We start from the raw sequence: 13,886 nt of genomic DNA on the forward strand, positions 1-13,886 counted from the left end.
AATCGGTTATTTTCGGTGAAGAGGAAGAGGAAGAAGTTTACAAAGCATTGAGGTACCGGTATTTAAGTTGTTAAATGTCTGAAAACACACATTTATGTAACATGAACCCAATACTACAGTATACAGTATGTAGTGGGAGTTTCTGCTTCATCTTTCTCTCAGGTAATGGGTCCTTAATTGGCCTGAAAACATTGAAGACCCCTGCCCCAGAGTGTTAAGAGACCTTGCCTGTGAACTGTGAGTCTTCCTGTGTGTAACATCCTAAACACCCGTGACCCACCACCACCACACCACCATTCCTGTTCTCAAAGCTCTGTATACCTTCATCAACTTTGAACAACTAAACACCTAGCAACCCAGATAAGCAAAGTAGCAGACAGGTTTATAGCAAATCCCCCCCAACCATGACTCTTTCCAGTTTTATAGCAGACTTGGTAGATATTAAAGCCATGGATGCTCTTGTAAGTGTCCTGACACCCTGCAAAGCTTCTGATGCTCCACTGACTTTTCTAAAGCATTTGACTAAGTGGAGGCCGTCCCGTTGCAGTGGAACATCTCCTGAAGCTGTATGTTAGGCCTGCCCCTTCGAGAGACCCGGAAAATAAATAATCCTGTTCATTTTCCTCATAGACTTTTCAGAAAGTATTTATTTAAAGACGGTTACGCCGCGGACATAGCCAACTCTTGTCGTGACAAATCATGGCCAAACAAAGAATTAGAAAGTAGAAAAAACGGCAGGTTACAACACTTTTGTTGTTTTTCTTCTTTGTAATTATTTGTTTGGTCCAAAATAATGTGTTTGTTGTCACAACTCGAGTTGGCTTCGTACGACTTAAATAAATACTTTTTGAAATGTCTATGGGAAAAATGCATTGGGATTAATTTCCTGGGCCTGGCCTAGGGCCTGGCGTTGTCATGAAAGGGGCGGGACTGCAACGCTCTATTAAATGCCCTATTTGTGTAGCTTTGTTTCAGGCTGCAGGCAAGGTGTATGGTATCAAGACTGCATGGCCCAAGGTACTTATTGGGCCTCTCATCTTCCTCACCCTCATTGATTTTCCAAAATATGTGGAGGAATTCAATCTCATCCATGTGTGACATGCTGACAAGGAATCTCTAAGTAAAAAGTATAAATAGTTAAACTAACATGGCAAGTCTGCTCTCATGTTCCCTCCCAGCTTCGTTGGCCTCCTATGAGAATTGCCTGCACCATCTTCAACCAGTGAAGGATGCTTGGCTGGAGGCATTGGTGGAGAAAGTGTGTTCTAGCATCACTGTACAAATGAGTTGACGTGTCACAGTGGCTAGCTACACTGTAATCAATTCCACATACAGAAGCACAACAACTAATTAATTAAAACCGAGAATCCATTCTTAGACAATTACCGGTGTCCAAAATGATGTTTTGGGATATTTGTTTTATTATAGAGTTGTGCAACATAAGATCTGTTTGGGTCAGAGATGGATGTAGAGGGAAATACTAGATAATTTAGTATAGAGCCATATATTTATATTTGGGTTCAATTATCACTTGTTTTTTTGTGTAAAGCGCTTTGAATTGCCTTGTGTATGGAAGGTGCTATATAAATAAAATGGCCTTGCCTTACCTTGTTGTGTTCTTAATGTTTTTGTATTGTTTTGTTAAAGTCCAATCTTAAAGCCATGTTATTTGCGTGCTGGTGTCACACACTGAAAATAGCTTGCAACTAGGTACATTATAAATCATCTTTACTCGCAAGCATTGCCTGACACAACTCTAGTAGCTTGAAACGCTTTGCCGTGTGCTGCATGTTTTTTGAGTAGCCTTTTTAGTGTTCCTTCATTTGCCTGTAGGCTATGGTGCTGTAGCCTATAGTTGTACTATAAGAACTTAAATATATGGTTTCTGCAATTGAGATTCCTTTTTCATGTTTCGTAATTAACTCTGTGACTAACAGGACAGTTCCAACAACACACTTCTCCAGTATGCATGATGTGTGTAAGTAGGGCATGCTCTGAGCAACTGAAGCAAGTTCTTTAAACACTACTTCCTTGCACTGTACAGTGCCAAAGAACACGATCTCCTGAGATCTTCAGACACATGATCTCTAGACCAAACTCTGCCATACTGATCAGATGAGCAACAAGAACGCTCTTTGTGAAGCATTGTTGATTGTTGAACGCCTCTGGATCCCCCAGGAGGAAGTTACTAATGTTGCTGTGGAGAGGGAAGTCTGGAGCTCTCTGGTGGAGCTGTTGCCCCCGGGACAATGGATAAGCGGTTGAAGATGGATGGATGGATGATGGTACAATTCTGGCTGCAGCATATCGATGTGTCAGCAGGCAGCCACACAGGATCGGATACTGCGATCGTGATATATGGCGTTTTGATTTTAAGAAATTGGCCCCTCCTCCCACTAACTAACTCCTCACGGAGGACACAGGCTGGTGTGCTAACCCTATACTGCTCACCCAGTTGCCGTCTACATTCCGGCTGTCACCCGTCTCTCCGGTAATCACCAGACTATACGCGGTTGTCACATAGTCTATTCCTATGAGTCACTATAAATAGAATAACTATAACTAAAAATACATCGCATGGATGCACCTGGGACGTATCCTCAGTGATGTATCCTGAGGTCAACAGGGTTTCGGGTCTACCAACATCATAACCCTCACTCAGGTGACCCAGCCGGGGTTGATCAAATCCTGAATAAATATACACACACACACACACACACACACACCCCATAACTTTTGATTGGGTGGGCAGGACGCACGTTTGGGTGGACACCCTTGCCCCCCCTTAGAACCGGCCCTGTATACGAGCATAGGTAACGATCGATTGACTCTGTACTAGATTCTGTCCCTGTACAGTACACTGCATGCAAGTCCAAGGTCAAAATGCTGAACATAAACTCCAATCGGCCTCATGGTGGCAAAGGTATCCGGAGAACTCGCCAGTTTACCAACTCGCCGCGATTTAGTGCATTTTAGTTTTACTTCACCTTCATGTAAATTGCATTGAATTGAGAGAGAGAGGATAGTTGTTTAGAGAAACTAGAGAACACTAGAGAACACTAGAGAAAGTAGGAATGCTAAAAGTTTAAACACCAAAGGACCGAATTAAACAATGTATAATTCATTATTCATTAGTAGCCTAAACTATTCCTGAAATGTTAGGCCTACTTATCATTGGTATAGGCCTATTCACAAACTCACCTTTTCATCATCTAGCTAACCGTTTAAAACTCACCTTTTTATCATTGCACAAAATAATTTGATCACTTTGGAAATTAACTATGACATCTGTGAGTTTTGATTGATTGATTGAAATATATATATATATATATATATTTTTAATACTGTTTTTATTAGGCATTTTTTGTATGACAATTTCAGATTAGACAATGATAATAAGTAATTCAGTTAAATAAAAATGAAAAAAATAACAGGCAATGTAAATGTTCCACATACAGTATAATAAAAAAGACATAAGTGTGATAAACATGAAAAAACAAAAAACAGTTAAACAATGACAAGTGTGAACAGACAAACAAAACAGACAACAGGACAGACACTCTTGCTCTCAAACTTCCAACATGTTGTAAATTAAGTAAGTTACAGACATTCTTTTTTAAATAATAAAAAATAAAATAAAGAAAAAACACTCAGTTCCTTTTCTTTCAGTTCCTTTTCTTTCTTTCCAATTTTCTATTGTGCTATCTATTGTGTAGGAGGGGTTAGCGTGCACCTATTGAAATATTCAATGAAGGGTTGCCATGTCTGGTAGAACCTTCACTCCCTCTCAATTAAAACTTAATCTTTTCCAATTGTAAGTAGTGCATGATTGAAATATTTATTAACAGTTTGTAGAATTACAGTACATTTCAAGCACAAACTCAATACAAAGACTGTTAACTGTGAGTGGACGACCCAATTAAGCATTACACTTGTTTACAACAGGGTCCACCATGTTCAATTCATCAAAACATTTAGAGACGTACAAATAGACATTTCTATATAGTTAAAGAACAGAACAGGAATTCATCATAAAGGAAGCAAAAAGTTTGACATACTAGTTGATGAAGACAGCATGTTTCCATGTTAGCATAACGATGAAGACATTGATGAAGAAATGTCACCGTGGCCACATGGTAAACTGGTATTTCGTGGCAACACAACGGCGTTCAACAAACAGTTGACACAACTTGACAGTGGAATCTGGAACGTGTCAACAAACTGTCAAGCTCCAGTAGGAAGCGAAAGTGCTGGTTATCAGATTTGGAGAAGTTATAGGTCTACCAGTAGGCTACCAGTGATGCCAAATCCAACAGTGCTATAGTAGCCTAGCCTACACCTGATCACCAACTTAAGGTAATCAACTTTACTCGTTTAAAATGGGTGGTTTCTTGAACTGGCCGGGCCATGGTGGAGACTGGAGCATCGATGAATAATGTTTTATACTTACTTTTATTGTTTATGTGTAGGCCTACAATTTAAAACAACAAAGTAAGCATCAACAACACAATAGTGGATTGTGCATGTGTGGTTAAAAAAGTGGGATTTATAAAGTTAATATCACCTCATTAGAAGTTGGCCACAAATAGCCTAATTAGGAATTAAAGTAGCCTATCGAAAAATAAAAAGCAAACCTAAATTATTTACCAACATAAATACCAAACATGGACACACAATATGAATAAAAAAGGAAAGAAAACTTGGTAGCATTGTGTGGAATGGATTGTTAAATTTGATTAATCAACACGTGGCCGACCTGTACCAGCTGTAACTGATAGAACATGGACAGATGAAACCGTAGACCTATTTTGGGATTCCTGTGTGACTTAAATCAATTATAGATGTTTTCCACTAGATGGCAGCAGATCATTACTTACAGTGGTCAGGAGTACAGTTTTATTGATGAAATATGGTATTTGCCAAGTTCCAAATCTGGTGAAAATCATGATGATGAGCAGAAATTAGTATCTAGTTATTTTCAAATGTATATAATGTTTTTTTAACTAAAAAACTGGTTGTAAAATGGCTGTACAAACATAATACACTTATGTTACATAAGTGTATTAATTACATTTGAATTAGTCAGTGCTATGCCATTTAGTCTATTTTGTGATTCAGGGGTTACTGCACAGCTTTTTTAATTATCAACATTGGCAACAGAGAGAGAGTATCAACAAATATTTTGATTTCTCTACTAAAATATAAATCTGCATCTTTTCAATTTTAAGGGATAATTTATCAGCCATCATATTAGTGAAACATGAAGAGGTACAGATGTAATATGATAATAAAGCCTGGGTAATGCCTAGTCTGTTTGCTGCGGATCATTCAGAGTAATTCCTAATTAACACATTGCTATTTACCCTGATGGATCATTAGGACTCATCACAAAAATGATAATCCGGTCAAATTGAAGGTTTATGCTTCCTTCTCACATTGCACCATGGTGTTGTTTGCTAATGAATCATGTTGCAATTATTCGACATATACACTGTAAAACCCTCTGTGTTAAATTAACTCTGAGAATACAAATGCAACCAAGTAGATGCATGAGGGTTTACATTTGTTACATTCTCTGTTACAAATGGATACAATTAACACTGAGGATTTTACTGTGTAAACTGGGAAAATGTTTAAGGCAAACTGATATTGAGCCAGGCCAAATTAATTATAGGACAGACATGTGAAAATGTGCGTAATTGTATGTAATTTTATTTACTTAAATGAAAAATGTTCCCCCGTGTGGCATACTGTGTAGATTGATTTGATGACAGATTATCTTTGGTTTAGCAGTTATTCTTAAAAGGGTTTTCAGTCTCCTTAAGATTTCATTAAGTGCAGTAGAAGCAGCTATTGTTTTGCATATACGTACCTGTAGGTTTAGAATAGCAACGGTATGAAAATGTATTATTTGATGGAGGATGGATTTGACTCTTCTTCTTATAAGTGGTATAGGAAAAGAAGACCCACAGAGCTAAACCCAAACTAGACCTCTCCTTTCATCTTGAAAGAAGAGATGATGAATCGTATTATGAGGGAAGGGAAGCTGTAACCTAATTGTGAAACAGTATCGTTAGGGAGGTTCTCCAACCAATTTCCATAAGTGGGGTAGTGGGAAGTATTTAGGCTACTCGAACTATATCTGTAATGAGAAAAGACAAAAAGGATCCATGTGCATGTTTTATGCAATCTCTTTCTGGGCGTAGATGAATAATTATTTATGATTGCAAACCCTAAAAGGGAGGCAAGGAGATAGGCACTGCAAAGAGACTGCATGGTGAAAAATTTAGAGAGGAAGTTAAATGAATATTTAAGGGAAGATGAAATATTTAATGGAAACAAATGAGCAAAACATTTAAAACAGCATGATAAATAGTAGTGTGACATTAAAATGGCCCTTGTAATTTGTGCTATTAATTAGCCACAACTTATGGTGGTGTCAAATCAGGCCATAGGACCTTGTTTTCCCTATGCCAGCCATTACATGGGCATGTCTGTAACTCTTGGCCAACCTCATAACTGAGGAATATTGCCTTTGGCTCAAAAGTAGTTTGTAATGATGCTACAAGGCAGAGAGCTATTGCCTTTGCTGGTTCCTTTGAAGTGAAGCTTAGGGTTCTGGGTGGGGAAAACAAAATGATACACATCTACATTAGGATTGACCATACAATTATTTGAAGTTTAAAAAATGTGTTACAGAGTTGCTGTGCACATTGATACAAGTCTGAGTTCTACCTATACCACTAGAGAAAGATATGTTGTGTGTATCTGCTCACGTTCATTTGTTTTCTAAATGTGAAAATAATTTAATCGGCAAACAAATGATTATTCAAGTCAATGAGAACAATTATCTCAAAGACGCCTTTGAGACTTGGTTGTGCATACTGAATCGATTCATTATCCTGCAAAAGATAATTGAGTGGAGCTATAGTTCTTTGACTGCCATCTCTTGAAATGGCATCATTATAGTTTTTTTGGTGGTCTATTCGTACCGTACTTTAAGCTATTGCTTTTGCATGCATGTTCAATTTAGAATGTTTCATTCCATTATTCCTGAATCATGGCTAAATAAATATGAATGGGAGTACTGTAGCAGCCAGGTATTATTTTGAGAAACTACACTAGGTGTTGTAGTATAGCCTGTTTTAATGAATGCCTTAACTTTATTATGGTGTACCTGATCTTCATACTATCTGTCCAAGTTCAGCTTTTCAGTGACACTGTGTCATGCCCATATAGTAACCTGTAGACAGGCAGATAGTGACTTATAATCTGGACCGAGTCAGAGATCATTACCTCTGTGAATGATTGGGTGATAGCCTGAGTCCAACATCTTTATTTCCCAGCTCCGTTCAGTGGACGTGAGCTATCACATCTTGTTAACAATTCCATGGCTCCATCGTAAAGATGGGCTTCCTCTATCAGCTCCTTCTGTCTTGATCGCCAGTGAAGGGCCATAAGTCATCTGCTGCTACAATAGCCCTGCATGTTCACCTGTGACTGATGACATGTGGATGATACTGTCAGAAGCCATTGTGCAGTGTATTTCCTCCTCAGACACATTTAGGTTATAAGGACAAAATATTTCTGGAAATGCTTATTCTTTGTGAAATCACATTTAAGTTCATACAATCTGTCTTTCACTAGTCTGAACAAATATTTCTCCATTTAATCGTAGAATTTGTAAAATGCTGAGATGCATTACGGCAGAGGTTTAGTGCAGAACTAACATGTTAATCACAACGAACAGAGGAAGGCCATGTCACTGTCAAAAATGATTAAGGTCAATTCGTTTGGTGAGGATTTGCTTGTCGTAATGTTTAATCGTTACATCCTAATGATCCGTTTACTTGAGAGATCAGGTTGATATTTTATGTATAAGCACACATTCGATTCAAGGCCCTTTATTCTATTAACCTCTCCTTTCTTTATTGGAGCCTTTCTAAGATAATTCCCATAAGGTTTAGCCTTTGATAAATATTCTTTTAGGTCTAACTAATTAATGCATTCCACCATGATTTCCTATGCTTGTCACCCACTCTATAACCTCTGAACAGACTTTTCCTACTCAAATTAAAGGTCCTCTGAGACCCTACATGTGTGAGCTAATGATGTACGTAAAGGGCTCCTGAACCTGATATCGTGGGGGGGGGGGGGGGGGGGGGGCTTGTTGAAATGTTTTGAAAGAAATAAATTATATGACCCTTATGGAGTGTGGATGTTTTAGTTCGTACATTTTCTATCTAATTGATACCTTTTTTCAATGTCATAAACGTGTGAATTCTGCTTAGCATTTTTCAGGGTTGAATTGTTATGTAGCCAACAGGCTGTGAATCATATATACACACCATGGCTGAGTTTTGACAGTGGTTGGAATTGACACATACATACATAGCCATTTTGAAGTCAACAGAATGTAGCAAGTTAATGTTGTCTGGTGATTTGTGTCAAGTAGCAGTGCATCATCTACTTTTGCCATGGTCCCATAGAGACTCTGATAACACAACACGTATAATGTGATGGGCACACGCACCTCTTCACATTTGTCAGCATCCTTAAATGTATAGACCAGATTTGGCAAACAGCAGCATTATGTCTAAAGCAATGGTGAAAAATACCCCTTCTATCTGGGCCGTCCTAATGGCTACCACCCAGTGAAAACCTTACGGCTCCATTTGACACTTATAAGTTATAAGTTAAATTAAGACTGTATTTTGCTAAGCACACAGACCTTACTGTTTGATTTGGGATTTGGGTCCAGTTCATGACCTGCATCAGATTTCACCCTCTTTTCCATATTATTCCTCAGTAGATAGAACTTTAAATTAAGAGAAGAAAGTGCAGTTGTTTGCTTGACACTCTCTAATAACTGGTGTTGAGACAGCGTTTGTGAAGGGACATATAGGGAATGGCTTTCACAAAATCTTACATTCCCACTGGAGGATAGACTTGAACTACCAGTCTACCATGTCCAAATTAATTACGGCAATTCAGCATTTTAAATGTACCACTTAATATTTCCTTTTACTGCTAACATAATTAAAATGTCCAGCCCCATGGCCCTGGGACCATTCCTAGCTATAATAAATGGGATATGGTGGTCATCAGCATAGACTCAACCTGAAACCATACCTACTTGATTGAAGGTCAGCTGCAGTCAGAATCTCAGTAGTATGTATTAATTCACTAAGTTAGGAGATAGTTTTAAATGTATTAGCCAAATAAACTTGCACAAACCCGGAATTGGTCCCCTGCATTTATCACATCCAAATTATTGGGAGCAGTTGGCAGCCATGAGATCCAGCTATAGCTCTATATTCTTGTCCACATGCCCAGAGATGGAAAACGTTTCAATCTGTGTGACCAGATAATAATGCCAGACGTGATGGAAGTGGCACCCATGTACATGTACTTGTAACTACATGTGATGCTATTAGCAGGTAGTTAGAAAGTCTTACTTTACTGTACCTGAGAACACATGAACCGCATATTTTGTGATAGTCATCATTACTGTGAGTATTGCATGTTAAATATATGGAGGGTTGTCTTTTGCTAACTTAAAGAACAACAAAAATGTATTTTCATTGTCAAATTCACACTAATGATTCCCTTATGGCTTCAAGCTTGAGTATATGAGCAGGTATTTTACTGATATGAATCTGAAGACTATGCTTGCAGTTGCAGTCATACCATAACAGATATGTATGCTATTATAATTTATAGATGTAGGCTGTTTTATTACATAGTGCTTCACTGTAAAAACTATCCATGGTTATCTTGATACTTTATATTGATTCTAAAGTAATAGAAAAAGAACAATAATGTTTTCTCATGGCTGTTAATTCAGCCTTACTAAAGGCCATAGAAAATGATACAAATAATTTGTATCATTTTAATAATTATTGTCTCCACCAGGCCAAGGCATGGGGAGAGAGTATGTTTTGCACTCCGTCCGTGTGTCCATCCGTGTGTGTGTCCGACGTCCGTTCGTCCGTCTGTTACCAGCTAATCTCCGGCACCGTTAACCCCGTCAATGCCAAATTTTGCACTCACACTCCCTGGATGCCAACGATGAACCATGGAAAAAACGTAATCTTATATTCAGGACAATAGGGTAATAAGGATAGGCATTAATAAAATACAAGCTTCTGTCTATACATTTTTGATCAGGTTAGAAGAAAAACAATATTCCCCCAGAATAGGGTCTCCCTCTATCTCAGACGAGCCCTCCATCATTGCTTCCAGTCATCCCAGTTCTCCATACATACTTACAGTACATACATGTTAATGTGGGACGTCCTCTTGACCGGTGCCCAATGCCCATGTGTTGGTTCCCACAGCACTACTTTGCTGGCTGGCAGCTCTTGGTGTCTTTGGCAGTGTCCTGCTAGTCTCATTCTCCTGGCTGCTATTTTCTGGCTCACTCTTGGCATTACATCATACAGGTTCTCGTTGGTATCGTGTACTCTTGCTAATATTAAGTGCTGCACGCAGCATTCTGGTGTAGCACCCATCTAGAGACTTGTGCAGGGTTGGCTTCAGGGTATAGCATTCACTGCCGTATAGGAGGACAGGCTCTACCGTTGCATAGAAAACAGCAATTGTTGTCCGTGATAGTAGTAACAATGTATCCTTGGAGCCAACTCGGTTTCAAAAAGGTTTAAACACCCTGTGGTGTTTTCAGATAATAAGTAAGTGACAGTTGCTTGGATGTAACTGCCACTGGATGTGGCAGGCGAGCTGGACAGTTGAAATCTACAAGTTGTCTGGCTGGTGGAACAGGCAGCAGGTTCAGTATTGTAAACTCCGTGACCTACGCCTCATTTCACGAGGCAAACTTTTGTGTCACATCATGAAACTATTCGCGTAGGTGTTGGTTGAGATGTGGATTTCGAAATTGCCAACTGCCACTGATATGATTACAGTTGTTTTTTCAGGCTGGTGAAGAAGGACTCTTCAAGCATAACAGAGCCTACTGTATAATGTTGTTTATTATTTCAAGGAGTGTCATAGAGATGGGAGATGTAGTTAAGATTCACAGGCAGCATGACTCTGTCAGAAAACATCATATTTGGTGAAGTGCAGAACCCGTTTTCAGATTGGAATGCACAAACATCCCTGCAAACCAACCAGATAAAAGAGCATGATGCCTTGTTTCCATTGGTGTGAAGTAACTTTACTCAGTACATTTACTCAATACTGTACTTAAGTACAATTTTGAGGCGCTTTTACTTTACTGGCATAGTATATTTACTGAAAAGTAATTTTACTTCACTACATCTCAGAGGCAAATTATTGTATGTTTACTTCACTACAATTATTTGAAAACTTTACTAGTTACTTTGTAGATTTGATTATTATTACAAAACATACAGTAACCACTTCAGCTCTGTATACATTTCAGCCATTTGAAGTGGACAGAAGTAATCCAGTAATGCACTCACATTCTATTAAAAACTAGAACTGCACTCTATCTGTCGAGTGCCTACTTGCGTGTTGCACACAATGCGCAAGCAGAGTGCGCAAGTATTGTTGTGCCAGGAGGACTTCAACTATTTCCTGGGAGCATGACACCAATTTCTCGCCACGAAAGTCTGCTATGTTGAGTCTATATTCGGACACAGGAAATTCTCTTCTACATTTCTCACAACGGTAATTTCCATTCTTAAGGTCAACAATCTTGTCCTTGCAGTCCTCATGGGGACATTCCTGATATATGCACCTTTCCTTACGAATGTCCATGATTGTTGCCACGCTCCTAGAATAACCCACCCCATCTGCTTTGATTGTCACTATGGGCTGATAAGAGTCACACTGCACTGTTTGAACGTCCTGTATGTTATTGTAGGCCGTCTTCCTATTAGATTCTATTATATTTAAATATCTTCTTTGGGTTTATCTGTTAGACTGAAAGAAAATATTCCTTATTTGAACCTTGTAAATGACCGTAATTCATTTTAAACGATTTAAAAACATTGACTGGTTACGTAATTAATAACAATCAATTAGTAGTTGCTGCGAGAGTGAGGTCTAGCCAACACCAACTCGGAATTCCTGGATCGTTGTTAGGACGTCTACATAGGTGGTACGCTTCTTTCCCCTCCTGGTTTTGCCCTGGGTTGGCTCCCATAGGGTCAATTTACTTGCCTCAAGTTCTGGGTGCCTGACGCAGTGCCCTGCCAACCTCATCCTTCTCTCTCTGACTTTGTCCGTGACGCGTGGTAGGTCCCCATAGAGGTCCTCATTTCTGATACGGTCCGTCCATGTGACACCTAGTGCCATTCGTAGCATTCTTGTGTAGACTCCATCCAGGGCTTTTTCCTGTTGTACTATCCATGTCCAGGTCCATGTCTCGGCCCCATACAGCAGTACTGACTCCACAGTAGCTATGAACAGCCGCCTCTTAAGGTCTTCTCCCAGGTCTGATTTCTCTGAGAACACTTTCGAGGCAAGTGCTCTCAGAACCTTCAGATCCTGTTGTACTTGAAGTCCTCGACTTTCTCGAGCACCGTCCCATCTGCAGTGGCAATGGTTTTGTCCTCGGTGTTGACTGTCATTACCTTTGTTTTCTTGGCATTGAGTTTGAGGCCGATCTTCCTGCACTCCTTTTCTACTGCCAGTAGTAGCTCCCTTCCTTTCTCGACTGTATCCGAGATTAGGGCGATGTCGTCTGTATAGTCTGGAGTCTGGAGTGGCGCTGGAGTCTGTTTACTGAGTCTGAGCTGACTCGAGGGAGACAAGGAGGAGATCGACCAACTGAGGGTGGTTTAGACCTGGTTCGGGGATGATGCCGTGCTCGGAGAGTGTGGCGAGGATTAGCTCGTCTGGCCATAGGTGGTATTCGGCGGCTGCTAGCCTGGAACTGCGGCGAGGGGTGCTGGTTTCGTTGGCGTCTGAAATGATGCTACGCTACCTGAGACTACCTGAACGGATAGCACAAGTGAGACAGGGAAGGAGGAGGCACCCTTTTAAAGGAGCGCAGACATGAGTTACGTTGATCTGATTGGAGCAGGGCCGAATGAGTTGGAATGAGGGAACTGAGTTGGGTGAAGGCTAGTTCCACCTCTCAGTTGAACTTTCGTTTATAACTTACATTTGTTTTTGCATTGCTGTCATAGTAGCCTACATTGCATTTCATGTTTGTCAGATAAGATTTTGACATGCTTAATTTTTCTGTATTTACAGTTTCACACTTTTATTCTTTATTAAACGGACATTTATGAAGAAGACGAGTGTTTGTGCTATCTGGTGATGCATACACGTGCTCAGGTTCCAGAATAGCTAGTCTCTTAGGCGGCTTATACTGCGCAAGCCGAGAAGCTATTAGCAGCTAAGCTAACGTGGAGAGGCTGACAAAGCGCTCGAAGTAGCTTAGAGCGCAACTTATGTAGGCTTTCACAGCGCAACTTACGTTTTCTTGTGAGCACAATACCACTGGAGTAACTCGCAGTGTTATTACCCGTCCTTTATGAGGCTAAAAAGTTTTATATCAGAAGTTACTTGTGACAGTGATACTGGATTGACTTACGTCATGACGCAAGAGAGGATCATTCTCTTGTTTTTAATATAATATGAGTGTATTAAAGTACTTCTGTTGTCTGCGCCCAAGATTGGACCCATAGCGAACTGCCGAGCGTTGGATCTTCATATAACCGATCTACAAGCTCACAATGCGTCGCAATGTGATCCATTGTGAGCTTGTAGATCTGCTATTTAAAAGATATTTGTATGCTTTTTGAAAACTGAAATTGTACTTGTAACAGAGTACTTCTACATTGCGGTATTGATACTTTTACCTATAAGTAAAATATGTGAGTACTTTTTCCACCACTGCTTGTTTCTCTAAATCTCACACAAATGTCAAAGTTCCTCCAAGCAATTCTACT

The sequence above is a fragment of the Protomyctophum bolini genome, assembly GCF_963924005.1.
Source record: "Protomyctophum bolini genome assembly, chromosome: 4".
Lineage (NCBI taxonomy): Eukaryota > Metazoa > Chordata > Actinopteri > Myctophiformes > Myctophidae > Protomyctophum > Protomyctophum bolini.